This window comes from Thunnus maccoyii, chromosome 19, assembly GCF_910596095.1.
Source record: "Thunnus maccoyii chromosome 19, fThuMac1.1, whole genome shotgun sequence".
NCBI lineage: Eukaryota > Metazoa > Chordata > Actinopteri > Scombriformes > Scombridae > Thunnus > Thunnus maccoyii.
In genome coordinates, this window is record NC_056551.1 from 23,838,655 (window position 1) to 23,852,995 (window position 14,341).

Consider the following 14,341-nt stretch of genomic DNA (forward strand, 5'->3'; position numbering starts at 1 on the left):
CAGAGTAAAATACGCACAGGGTTGTTGTTTTTTTCCCCTCCTTCCAGTGATTGTGTGTGTTTGAGTGTGTGTCGTCTTTGTGTTGCACGCGTCTCTCTGTTTGTAAAGAATAGTGGTGAAAAATTTCTCAGGCTAAGAACGTATTTATGGTGGAGTAGCTTCTTTTTTTTTTTAAACCTCCTCCCTTTTTTTTTTTTTTTTTTTGTGCAGGCAAACATTTTTATGATGCTCCAAATATCTCAACCACACCCACATTCCCACCCAGGTCTCACACCCGCCTCCCCATCATCCTTTATGTGATGTCATTGGCGGCAGGTTTTCATGGATGTCTTCATTTCTGCTGCTTTGCTTTTGAACACCGACTGCAAACACACACACACACACACATACACACACACACACACACACACACATACACATGAGCAGGCCGATTCTATTTGCCTTTTGGGTTTACACTCCTGTAATAAATCTCTGCGCTTGACTCTAAGTGTGGGTTGTATTATTCCAGAGCGGCTTATTCACGCCTTTGCTCTATAAATTACCCGTGCCAGGTAAGATGGAGGTGCAGCTCAGCAGCTAAAGGCTGGATGGGATGCAAATGACGAGGACTATCATCATTATAGTGTAATACCCCATGAAATGGCAGGATCATTACAGTCTATGGCGGGATCATTATTGTCTATGAGCTTTATGAGGTTCTGGGGAAGAGAAGAGCGGCTATACGGGGGGAAAATAGGCCCGCGTGCACGTGCGCTCGTACACACACACGTGCGTGCTCGTGCCTCTTCGGTGCTCTGTGATCCAGCCCCTCAACCTTTACATTAAACTAGTGCTGTTTGTTTTGAGGCTGCTCCCCCGGTGGCAACCCCATCACATCATTATGGGCCTACAGTTTTAATTGGATCTGTCAAATTGTAATTAATGTGGATGATCCTCAAAACACAAAACATAAACAACCAGATTCTCATTAAGATGAAAATAATGCAATCTGAGGTTTTAGGGGCTTGTTTTTTTTCTCTGTCTCATATCAACAGAGAGGCTAAACAGCAGATAACAGTAAGGGATGTATCATCTCAACATACTGTCCATGTTTAACATCTGAATCTTTATCTAAACTAAGTGATATTTCACTCGTTTCACTCACAGGTGTAATAATCTGCAGATTTAAAACACGGATGAGGTAAAAACCTTCAGACATTGTTTGATATTTAGCTGGACTTGGAAATATAACATGATAACAGAAACTGTAAAAAAGTTGTTTTTCTTGCAGCACATGTAAGGAGCTAAAATCTTCACCTGTAAGCTCGGATGAATCACTCAAAGTCACCTCAACTTTATTTATATAACATGTTACACATGGCACACGTGATCCAAAGCGCTTTACAGCACACAGAGGAAAAGAAAAGACAGAAAACACAACAGAAGCAAAGAGAAAAGTGAAAATAAAAACAGAGTGAAGATAATCAAACCTGATAGGTTCTTACCAGGCACAGGCTCGGGGCCCTCAGGAGTCAGGGGCCCCTGAGTTGCAGCCGCTGTATGAAGTTACTAACATTTCTTGTTGGGAAGTCAAAGAGGTTTGTCAAAAGTTGCTGCAATATTAAAAAAGTATTATTAAGTATATTAAAAGTCTTTTAATATTGCATCTCAGCTCAGTGAGTCTGATCTGATGTTTATTTTTGTTACATTTTTGTTTGTTTTTTTTCCTTCATGATGCAGCTACAGTATCCCTACATTAAAACAGTACAGCAATTTAAATCTATTGTATAGAAAAACAGCTCTACTTAATGAAAATATTACCGTCATCACAGATTTCAACTTAACATGTTTCATATGTTAATAAGCTGAATTATCCTTTACTATTTCCTTTTTATTCATACAGCCTTGTAGCTTAAATTGTACAAACGTAACAAGCCTCCAGTGCTGTAAACAACACACTGTGATCTATGGATGATGAGAGAACAAACAATGTTGTTGACAATGTTGGCAGTGACTTAATGCAGCTTCAGTCAACTTTTCTCAGAGTTTATTAGCCACAGTTGTACTTGTAATTGTAATTCTGAAAACCTTTAAGAGTCGCCAGAACAAAGGAGACTTTTGGATTTAACGTCAACTTTCTAGATGTTTTTTGTGTGGGTGTTTTGATTAGAGCAGGAAAATGTTACCATGGCTGCTAATATAACGCTTGACCTTTGACATCCAGTAAGTGTTGCTTCATTAGCAGTTGAACTGTAACTGACTTGTTTTAAAGCTGACCCGATACGGATCACAATGCTTCCCAACAAAAACATTTAAGTAGAAATCCAGTCTACTGTGCAGGTGTTTACCTCTAGAAAACAGGTTTATTTAACAGTATATATAGAATTATATATAAAAATTGCATTTTTTGTGAAAGATTTCAAACTAAAACATCATAACCCAGTGTCTGTGTGCTGCAGCAGAAAGCAGCCTACATGTTATGTAACTGTACTCACACAGAATTACATTAACACTGATACATAGTTTGCAAATTGTGAAAATAATTAGTCACATAATTTATTTCATGGCATAAATTTCAAATTGTACTGTGATAAAAAAAAAAAAAGTCACAAACTCTGCTGTAAAAATAACTTTGTCGTTTTCAGTGGAACAGATGGACACATGATATCTGCTGAATGAGCTTGTTACTTTTAAAGATAGCAATTAACGTTTTGCCAAAAAAACTACAAACGAGCTGCACCGGATGTCACATAGAGAGACGAGGCCGTGGCCAAGTAGGCACTTGTTGGCCATTATGTTAGAAAGTAATCATGATTCGCACAATTTCTGAACAAATGAGTCCATTCATTCCATTTTCACCTATTTGTTTGTGACCCCTGCCTCCCAGACTGACTACAGTATAAATCTAAGGACTAGACTGGTGTTATTGTTACTGTCCACAAATCCCATTAAAAAAAAAAAACCCAAAACCAGCTACTTTCTGACTTCCTGTGGGTCTCAGCTCAGGTCATAAATATGTAGTTTAATTCCTAAAACAGGAAACTGAAGGAGGAGTAGATGTTGTACTTGTCGGGGACTGTTTTTCCGCTGCTCACAGCAGTAGGACAGCAGGTACGTGAGGTTTAATTTAAAATAAACTACAGTGTGTGTGTTCATGTTAAAGAAGGACTACGACTCACTTCTAATGTGTTTCTAACCGTCTTTTGGACAAAAATGCAGCTCTACGGCACAGAGGAATATGACGTAGCAGACTTCTATATAGAGTCTTTTTATGGGATTTGTTGACAATAAGAAAAAAATCACCAGAAATTTAAATGTGAAGACTAACAGAACGAGAAAAAAACAACTCCAAATCAAACAGCTCTATTTATTCAGCAGAAGACACTAAACTCTACACATCTGTACTTAATGTAGTTTACAAATTGGAAGGATGCCCTGAGTTACCTGATTTTTATCGGCATGTGCAGCATCGTTCAAAACTGATGTTGTGAAGAAAACACAATAAAAACAATAGATGCAGGAATAAAATCAAACGTCAGACACCAGTAAAAAAAACAGTGTTACGAAGTGCTTTACATAATGTAAATCTAAAAAGTAAGACAGTAAGATGTCATGCATAAAAAAATTAGTATATGCTATTGGATGAAAACTAGTTTTAAGAATTGATTTAAAAGAAGTTAGTGTGAGCTCCTCAGGCAGGTCTTCCCAGAGGTTAAGTGCTATTTTTAATCAGTCAAACAACATTTCTCACTAAACTCTCAGTCATAGCAAACATGGACCTTAAATAGCATCTTTCAACAACATCTAACAGCATTAAATTCTCACTGGTGTCAGACTGCAAACATAAAGTTGTATAAAAAATCTTTTGCATCATCTCCTTTTCGTCTCCCTTTTCCCTCTTCTGAATCTCCTCCATTTGGCCCGGCGCCTGTGCCCCACTTTCCACCGCGGGCCCCTCGGGGAGCAGCCGGCAAAGTCACAGACTGCAGGAACAGACCTTTCAAATTCATAAAATTCATAGGATTTTTCACAAATGAATGAACACAATTTTCTACCAATTTCCTCATTATGCAAATATGCAAAATATCGCATTTAAGCCAATTAGGCTTCCACACAGTTCCAAATTTAACCGTTTAAGCCATAATTGCAGAAACTATCAAATAATTACCGCCGCTAATTGTGAATATTTGTGACAGATACAACAAATTCTCACACAAATTACATTTTATTCAAGGAGCCACTGCAACTTTTTTTTTTTTTTTTTTTTTTTTTGGAAGAAGTCTAATTTAACTTGCACAATAAAGCGAATTGAGTGCTTGTTATCAAATTTGAACAGTTCATAAGGCCGTAATGTGGAATGATGAGGTAAATTGGTCTGAGATCCACACAATATTTTACTGATCTTCTTCACTGGCCTTTCTATTTGTGGGAAAATGTCGCCCGCTATTACTGCAGGTGTCACAAAGTCTTTGTGGGAGTGATAGAAGCTGATAGAAGGTGATGGGCGCTCATCACCACATCTCACTCTTCACTGAAGCTGATTTCAGAAATACCACATTTTATTTGTTCAAATGAGAGATTTAGAAACAATATAATGAAACATTGTTTGGTGATAAACCCTTTTTTTCTAGCTTCTTTTTCTTTCTTTTTTTCCTTTCTTTTTTCCTCTCCTTCCTATAATAAACTGCAGGGAGATCTGGGAGCTGCATTCGGGGAAGGTCATCTTTAGACATGGACATCTATTCTGCCCCTAATACTAGACACAGGCATTTATAACTGTCTTGCTGGTGACCCGTTAGCGGATTATGGATGTCCCCCTCGGGCAGTGATTTGTTTAATCCGTGGAAATGGTCCTGGTGCTATGTAAACAAGCCAAGTGCGGAATGAAGGTGGCCACCCAAGCGTGGCGGGGAGGCCCTATTTGTCAGGGACCCTTCATAAAATACGGGGACGGTGCTGGAGATGTGATGTCTTCATTTTACACAGAGGGCAAAAAGCCTCAAAGACTATTCCAGCGAATTTAACCTACAAGAGGAATTTTAGCTCATTGTGAGTGCTGCTGCTGCTGCTGCAGAAAAACGGATGACATGAAAGCATTTAAGTTTATATTATATCCAGTAAAGTTAATTAGTTAACAATCACAGAGAAAATTGAATGAGTTACTATTTGTGTTTTCTAAGTAGTGACTAAAATGAGCTTATTTACCTCACTAACTTCAGTTGCTTTGCCTTTGTTTTTATTATTTCAACTGAAAATTTGCTTTATTTGTTTGAGTATTTTGCCAAATTTCCCATCGTCATGTTTGTTTGTCTTTTAAAGGAATAGTTTTATGTTTATTTGCTTTACTGCTGAGATTTAGAAGAGAAGATCAGTTCCACTATTTGTCCATTCATATTTGTCTGTTAAATAGGAAGCTTTAGCCAGCAGCCGGTTAGCTTAGCTTAGCATAAAGACTGACTCCCTGAAGGTAACAAAATCCAGCTACCAACACCTCTAAAGCTCACTAATTAACACGTTACATCCCGTTTGTTTAATGTGTAAAAAAAACAAAGTGTATCTTCAGACAGGGCCAAGCTAGCTGCTTCCTCCTCTTTATGCTAAGCTAACTAGCTGCTAGTGGTAACTTCATATTTAATGTATACACATGGGAGTGGTATCAATCCTAATTGATCCACTTTAACCCTTAAAATAACATTCAGGTTAAATTTGACTCATTTTTACATTTGAGAGCTAAAGTGACCAAGAATATACAAAAACAACTTTCTTATTTTTGTGCAGCTGATACACATTTTTGCACACAGTAGAGGGTGTTTTTGGATAAATCTGACCAGTATTTATAAAGAAACCACCATTGAAAATTGTTGTTTCATTCTTTACATTCAATAACATCCACTGTTCTCCTGTTTCAGGTAACGTAGGGCCATAATATAATATGATTGTGAGTATTTTTTCTCTATAAAAAGTAGTGTAAAAACTAAAGAATACACTCTCTGCTCTCTGAAAGCTTCATTAAGGATAGATCACCAATTTATCAATGACTGTTGGTGGTATTTATGAATGAAAAATAGAGTTGTGTTTCAGAAATATGGTATAAATCGGTTGATATAGAGACTAATTATGCGCTGATACTGTGAAGGGCCAGAATACAAACAGTATGTCAGGGTTAACAAATGGAGGATGTGCAAGTTAATTTGTTTTTACAGCTTTTCATCACAGCCCATACACATCTGCATAAATATCATTAAATTTTATTTCAGGCATTTAGATCAAACGTACAGTGAGAATCATTATGTTATACGCTACACTGTACGTCTGGATGATTCCTGTATTACCGCAGAGGGTGTGTTTATTCCTCAAAAAACTCATTCTGCCTCCTCGTTTATACCCCCCATCACCCTTTTTTTTTTTTTTTTCCACGTAAACACACATTCGCACATGCGGCCGCAGCGCTGCACCCTCATGGAGAATGATTCTGGGAGTGAATAGAGATGAAGGAGGGGATATTAAGTCACTCTATATAACATCCAGGACACAATGCCGCAGTGATTGATGGGGGACAAAGTGGGAACAGCAGGACGGGGATGGGAGGTGGGGAAGTGGGGAGGGAGAGGGGGGGGGGGGTCCTTAGAGACAGCAGGGGGTGTAAATATGGGAGAGGAGAGGAAAAGAGAGGAGAGGAGAAGAGGAAAAACACTTTTTTTGGGAGGGACCAGGCGGAGTTTGGAGTCTATTTGTATGAGTAATCAGCCTCCCATCTACCACCTAACACACAGACACACACACACACACACACTCCTCTCTCTCTGTCAGCCGTGTTTACTCACTGATTTTCTCAACAAGACAGCCATTGACACTGGATGGATGGGGCTAATCCGACACAGAGAGGAACAGCTCTGCCGGGGTTACAGGTCTGAGATGGAGCGCCCTCGACACACTCCCCTCACCTAATCTTCCGGCAAATATTTATCACTATCAATTTGGCCTGACTCCGTGACATTAAAATACCACGTATAGATAACCTCTCGCTGGAGAATCGATCGGGGCTCCCGCCCGGCCCGTCCGGCTCCGTCTCCCTGTGTAGCAGACCAGAGGATCAGATGGAGAAGGTCACTTTAGTGGCACATCACACCTGATACCAAACAGGTCATCCGTGCTGCTGATGCGGTGCCCAGGGAGGACCAATATGCATTTTAATAGGGGTTTTGTCAGAGGGTGGTAGATACCAAAGAGGGGCCCAGGAGCCAACAAGGTCCCTGAGAGGAAGGGGGGGGGGGGGGCACTATGAGGCCTCCTGGCAACAAAACGAGGGACTTATTTTACTAAAAAAATAATCACAGTTCATAGTTATAGACAAAAAAATCAATAATAATATAAATAAAAATAAATCAACAACAGAGTATCTAGTGTACTTTAAAGTAAAACATATTTCACCATTTTACAAATCATCCATTGAGTTGGTTTTAATCTTTGGTCTTCTAGTATTGTATCATAACCTGAAAACAAACAAAAAAACAACTGAAAAATTAGTTAATAAAGGCAGCCAGTAAAATTATTGGTGTGCAGTAGTCTACACTCGACATATCATGCACATTTCCAGGTGTATATTTATATTCTGGGTCTCTAATAGAATATCTTTGCATTATTTACAGTTAAAACTCCGTATTTATCTTATAATGGACCTTTATGCAGCCCCTCAGTTCAGCCTCTGTATGAAACAGGCTGTTTTAGCTCCGGTCTCTTTAAGGCCCGCCTCCCTATGAGCTCACTCTGTTCTGATTGGTTAGCTGCCAGAACCTTCTGGTGACTCCACAGGCTACGTAAACAAACACTAGTAATCAGATTTTTCTTCTTTTTCTTGTTCTTTCCTCAAAATATAAACTTTTCAAATACATCCGTACATGTTGTGAACATGAATCTGATCCGAAATATGTAAGCAAACAAAGTGAACAACACATGGAAAAACCTTAGCAGCAACCTTAGCACAAAGGCTACGAAACGTATCTCAGTTTGTGGGAACGTGTGAATGATCTGATGTCCGTACAAGCAGGAAGTAGAGGTAACTTTGCAACAAGAGCAATCAGAGCAAGTTTTGGAACTTTGAACATGTTTAACACCATAACAGCATATAAATGACAGAAAATCACAAAAAGCATAATATGTTCCCTTTAAACATGTTTACCCTTTAAACTTAATTGCCCCTGATACCCACTAATCCTTAAAAAAGAGTTGCTTCTTTTAAAACCCCTTAAGTAGCTTTAAGTTTGTTAAAAGCATCTCGTTCCACACTTTCAGACAGTATCATATTCAGTATACGTATATATGTATGTGTATATATGTATTCACTATGTATTTATATATACTGTATGTATGTTGTGTATCAGCTTGTTATATGATGTTTACACTGAGTGAAATATTCAAAGCCAAAGCTCCATGTTTATTTACAGCTGCACCATCCATCAACTAGAAATATTCTAGTTGTTTGTGTGGGTTTGAAAAGTGTTCGGCTGCATATTAACATGAGTTTGTAATGACAGCAGACTCTGCTTCTTAATGGGTTAAAGCAACAGTTTGACATTTTAGGCAATAAACATACTTACTTTCTTGCGGTGAGTTAGATGAGAAGATGAATAACATTCTTGTTTATAGCGAGCTTTTCTAAGCATAAAGACTGGAAACAGTAAAGAAAACCTTCATACCAGCACTTCTGAACATATTACATCTTGTTTGTTTAATCCACAAAAACTGAAGTGTATAAATTACAGTTTGCTTTTTTATGGAGGCTTATGTGCCAGACTCTTTCTTTGCTGGGCCATGGATGCATAAAAGAGAACTGGATACAAAAAAGCCACTTCCTGCTTCCGGTTTAGCCCTCCGCTAACTTGAATGGGAATAAAATTGGCTCTTCTAGACTTTCCAAATGTTATCGTACAGAATGGATCAAACTCTGATAGTGAAATGAGTAATTTCAGGGGTGAAATAATGTTGTGATGCTCAAAAAAATTTATCCACTGTTTTACAGCCGCTCCTTTTCCCATGAATATGTGAGGGGAAAAATGCTTTTTGGTCCCCTGTTGGACCCTGAAGTTGTAATTCCACAGTTTGGCCACAATGTTAAACTGGCTTCAAAGTCCGGTGCTGTTCCCGGGGTTTCGAGCTGGGCACAGTGACTTCCGGGAGTCTCCACTCGTTGCCTGGCAACTGCCTTCAGCCAAGAAATCAAACTCTCAGCAGGATAGTGAAAAAGCATATTCCCCAAAATGTTAAACTATTTCTTTAAGGTGGAGTTGTAGACCCAACATGGTCAGGTGCACATTCTTATTTTTAGTATCTTCAATAAAATCCCTTCATTTATTTGCCCTACTAGCAAGACAATTATTGTTGTATTGTTTTCTCTTTTATTTAACTTTTTCTTCATTAGTGGTTTTCTACTTTTACTTATTGTTACCACTTATTATTTTTACAGCTACTGTGTGTTACTTCCACCAACTATTTTTGTTTATCATTCTATTTAACTGATGGATGAATCTGGTTTGATGTTTGTATTTTTGCTTTGCTGCAAGCCAGACGCAGTAAAATAGAGACTGAGACTGAACCTAAAAAATATCATCAGCATTAAACCTTTCTAAAGATGATATCCAGGTTACTGTGGAAAGTCCACAGAACAAACTGTGAACAGATGTGATCGGAGCTATTTTCTAATGAAGAAATAGTCCCTTTAATTAAAACTGTCCTCACACAAATCTCAGAGATGGTTTGATACCATTAGAGGTAATTGAGGAAATGTGTGTGTGGGTGTTTTTTTTTTTGTAATTTGGTTGAACTGACCCTTTAAAGTGTGTGGCAAAAACGTTTCTGTCGTCATCACAGTCTGAGACATTATTATTTCCCCAACTTTATGACAATTCAGAGGAAATCACATAAAGCTTCAGAGAGAGGAGAGACAGAAGGTTTGGTGTGTGTGTGTGTGTGTGTGTGTGCGCGCGCCTCCTCTCCAGGCAAATCTGCACTATGAGAGTACCAGCTGATTTTCTCGCCTCCTCCTCCTCCTCCTCCTCCTCCTCCCTGCTCCTCCTCTCGCCTCTCGCTAATTGACCGACGGCGTTCATACACACATTTCTCACTAATTTCACATTTGCTATTCCAGCAGTAGCCGAGGCACGTCTCGAGGAATACATCTCGCCCTCACTACTGCAGAGTCCATCAACGATTTCCCCTCCTTCCCTCCTCACCCAGTTATAAATTAGCTGTTTTGTTTGATAATCAAATCTCTGTGATTCAGCCTTGTTCTCTCCCGAAATGGACACGCGCGCTTTTACGCACATACGCGCGCAGATGCTTTACGCTATTTCTGATGGAGAAAATTGCCAAAGTGAATTGATATCTGATTTTTTTTTTTAGGTATATAACTAACTCGCAAACACACACTATAAAGCTCACATGCATGCTCACGTACACAACACATACCGACAAGTGCACGCGGGGACACACACACAGGCAACGCATTAGAAAACTCCAAAGTCATCCAGTTTGCTCTAATCATTACAATTAGTCGTGAATTATCACCGGACTCTGACAGACGTTCCTTGTAACTCTCTTTTATTTCCACCCCGCGCTAATCAGCGGCTCTCATTACAAACGCTGATTAAACTGCAAATTACCCAGCAGCGGCCCCGTCCGCGCCTACCAGTGCCTCGCTCAATATCAATTAAGTCTAGCAGCCCGTCTGTAGTCTCACGGCGCTTCCAAATGCTTGATAGTGCCACTTATTAGTTTGGAAAACTCGGAAAATACCAATAATCAACGGCCATGAAGCTGCAGGGAAAGAGCTCAGGGTTTTCCCACCACTCACATACAATCACATGAACTCTGTCCGATATAGGATTCATCTGCTGCTGCTGCTGCTGCTGCTGCTCCCATGCAGGCCTGCGCGCACACACACACACACACACTCACACACACACACACAGAGGGAGAGGGAGGGGAAAAATATATATTGGACAAGCTCATATCTTTTGCTGTAAAGCGATTTTTAGGAAATAATTACTTGCATTAATGCATGGCAAATCTCAAATCTAATCTAATCTAATCTTTCTACCCTCTTGTGTTAACCTATTTAGTCTTGGTATAATTTAAATTAATAGCAACTCATTACCATGATTTGACATTAGAAAGAAGTCCTGGTCCTGTATGTGTCTAAAATAAGCCACTGAGCCTTTACAGTGTCAGTCGATCTGCTCAGTGATCAGCAGGTATCTGATTTGAATTTCATGAAGTTGTTTTGATGTCTGTGTACCTTGATAAAGTTCTTCATGTCTGTTTACCTTCAACAAGCCTTGTCTGTATTTTTTTTTTTAAGAAAAGAGTTGAGAAACCCTGATGTGTGTAATAAAGACAAGAGTTCTTATTTTAGAATTGAATTTGGGTTTGTATTCTCAGATATTACACAGCAGATGTGACATTTAATGAGTCTGTCTGTGTTTGCCAGGTCTTAATAATGTCATGTCTAAATGACAAATCACAAGTTCTGGTGGAGAAATAATGAAGCATTCACATAAAACAAATTATTTTTTTTCATGTTTGAGTAAACTTGTGATATTTGCTGAGAATTATTACAATGTTTTTGTGATGTTATTTTTCATTTTTTTACCTAAGTTGAGTCCTGATATTGAAAAGATGAGCCACATAAGCCAAAGACAGCAATACACCGATTCTAATGACACTTAATCCACTACAAAAAACAACTCTTGGTATGGTCATATTTGCTTTTTACATCATGTATTTTGATTTATATTTACACCATTTGTCAGTTTCCATCATCTTTTTTTTTTTAAATTATTTTTGCGCCACTCAAACTGTACATTGGATTTTTCACTCAAACTTTGACCGTCACCGTGACTGTTACATGATACAACTTTTGAAAAGACATCAATACCATACAGTCAATTAATGCTAAGAATACTGCAAATTATATGACAGGACAGAATGGATAAGAAGTGTTTATCACAATATCTTTTTTTAATGGAGAAAAGGTGTAAATTTCTTCACTCTGCCATTGAGCAGAAACTGTATTCCTTCCCTCCGACTCTGATTTGACAACTGCTCTGCTCATCAATTATAGATTTTGTTATGATCAGCTGTGATGAGCAATTAAGAACCTTTAAGTTTTAACATACTGTATATAATTAGCATTATATTATTGTGGAAAAGCTGCGTTAAAGTTGATACCATCATGTGTAGAGTAGTTGAGTAGCATAAACTTTTAATGGTATCGGCAGCCTGAAGACTCGATTGTAATAAAAATATATATTTTTGATACAAGCTGCCTTGTAAAATACTATGAAATTGATTTTTTTCTCATACATCACGCGAATCAATATCAGATGCACAAAGATTCAAATGATATTGAATGTGCTGTCTTTTTAACGCAGCTTTATAAGCCATGTCAATTGTTTAGCTTAAATGATATACTGTGTAAATAAAGAAATGGGCTTAACCTATATTCTGAGGCGTAAAAAAAAACCTTAACGTCTTCAAATATTTGTCCGTATAAAGAGTTTAATGCTCAGTGAGACTGAAAGCCAAGATAATGCAAAAAATAGTTAAATACACTGGCTTGCGAATAGATCTGTATTACTTTTAAATATATCACAGTGAACAAGATGTACATCAAACTGGCAGACTATGATTTTAGATATCTGATTTTTGATCAGATTAGTGTAGAGGAGAAAATATGTAGAACAGGATAATATCAGGGGATACCTGAGTATTTGAGTAAGTTATTTTGTATCATGTTCTTTTACAGGGTGATCCAAGGTGAGCAGGCAACAAAGACAAAATGCCAACATACACTTAATCACTACCACTTTATGAAAAAAAGAGAAAAAAAAGAAAGAAAATTGACTCTTTATGTGAACATTTGTCAGATAAAAAGCCATGTACATAAAAGCAGTAGACTGTATGTGAACTTCAATAAATAGCTAGAAAATAATTAAAACATAAATAGCTAAAATTTTTAAAAACTAGGACTCTAATTTAGAGTTTGGAGTGTTAGAGAGAAAATAGATTTGTAATCTCTACATGGTTGGTGCAAGTGTACTGTGTATTGTTTTGTATTGAAGGTGCTTCATTGGAATTGCACAGATGAGTATTGGTAGTAACTACACAGTGAAACTATATACACACAGAGATATGTGTAGATATATAATAAACAGGTAATTATTCATATAGACTAACGGACAAGACATTGGATAATAATGATAAAAATAAACACAGATTCAGGATTATGGTTATAATTTCAACATGAAAGAGTCTATTTAACTTGGCTAAATAATAAAAACAAAACAGCTAACATGGCTCTCTCAGCTAGACTTGATGACAGTAACTATACAGAAAACAAACATTGGGGATTTAAATTTATCCAGAGTGATGTCAATAACAAAACCAAGTTCATAAAACAGGCTAAATATAGTTATATGCTGAGGTCAGACTGAGCTCAAAACTCAGCAATTAGGAGAAATCACCGCTTGGCAGATACTGTATCACATCACAAACAAGTGAAATCAGTGGTCAGTCATTGGCTAAATGATCCTGCCAACTGTTAATAAAGGTGCGAGTACCTTGGACAGCTCCCCCGCCGCTGGCAGTCGCAGGCAGGTGCAGGACTCTAACCTTAACCCTAACCCTAATCCTAACCCCTAACCCTAACCCTGGTCAGCGCCATGGCGTGCGGTTCTGATGCTTTGAGCTGCAATAAAAAACAAAGATTGTTTAGTTTTTTTGGCTTGGTAACAATTCAGATAAAAATACAGTAAAAAGCCAGAGTTGCAATGTTTTTTTTTCATGATTTCCTACAGTATGTGATTTTCATGATTATAGCTGATAACATGTATTTAAATAGTTAACTCAATACTACATTTAATGTTTTACTGCTCATATGATGATTTAAGGGCTCCACTATTTAGTAAAATGTCTTTAATTTCTGATGATTTTTTCTGGATGAATGATTATAGGAAACTTGAGCTGTGTTTCAGGAAGGGAACCTTTTGTGAGTAATGTTATTTGTAGATTTTGGTATCGAAGACAAAGTTCTTTTTTTTTACAATGTAATGTAAGAAGTTTTGTTCTTGTCTATGTTTGACAAATGTTTCACCACCGCAACTGTATTTTGGTATCTTCAAGTCCATACAGCATCTTGCCTCCATAATGTGATCTATTCCTGTTGATTCAGGGTGTTGGAATAGGACTTTACCATATGTGGGATACGTTGCTCAGATGTATCAATATTGATTAAGTGACAGACAGCTTTAGTGGGAGATGCATAGCAGCATAATTGTGCAAAAGTTCTAAAGACACAAAGATTTCC